Here is a 472-nt window from a genome sequence, read left to right as displayed (position 1 = left end):
GTTCCGCCTCCCGTCGCGAGATCCGGAGGCGAGAACAGCGGCAGGAAATGACGGGAGGGAAGGCCGGCCGGCGGAAGGGCCCTCGAGCACGGACCCACGAACTGGTGACGGAGTAAGCTTGCGAGACGGAACTATCGAGCAGTTCTTTCTCTCTGAAAGATAAAAACCGAGCTACGAGACAGTTTTTACCTCGAGATTTTTTCCTTCCTTCCTTTCTCTCTTTCCTTTTCTCTTCTCTTCTTTTCCTTGTTTCTCTATTTCCCCCCCCTTTTCCTGTCCTTACTCCTTTAATCTCTTCTCCTTTTCCCCTTTTTTTCTTTTATCTCCTTCCTTCCCCCTTTTCCTTCACGAAGGGTAAGCCACGTGGGAGAGAATGGGGGGGAGGGGGAGGGGTACCGGTGCTGCGAGGCTGAGCTGCACGCCCTTTTGGGTAAAGAGAAACCAACAGGTCCTCCTCTTGCGACCCGATTCG

The sequence above is a fragment of the Penaeus monodon genome, chromosome 22, assembly GCF_015228065.2.
Source record: "Penaeus monodon isolate SGIC_2016 chromosome 22, NSTDA_Pmon_1, whole genome shotgun sequence".
In the NCBI taxonomy this organism is placed as follows: domain Eukaryota; kingdom Metazoa; phylum Arthropoda; class Malacostraca; order Decapoda; family Penaeidae; genus Penaeus; species Penaeus monodon.
This window is presented reverse-complemented; position numbering follows the sequence as displayed.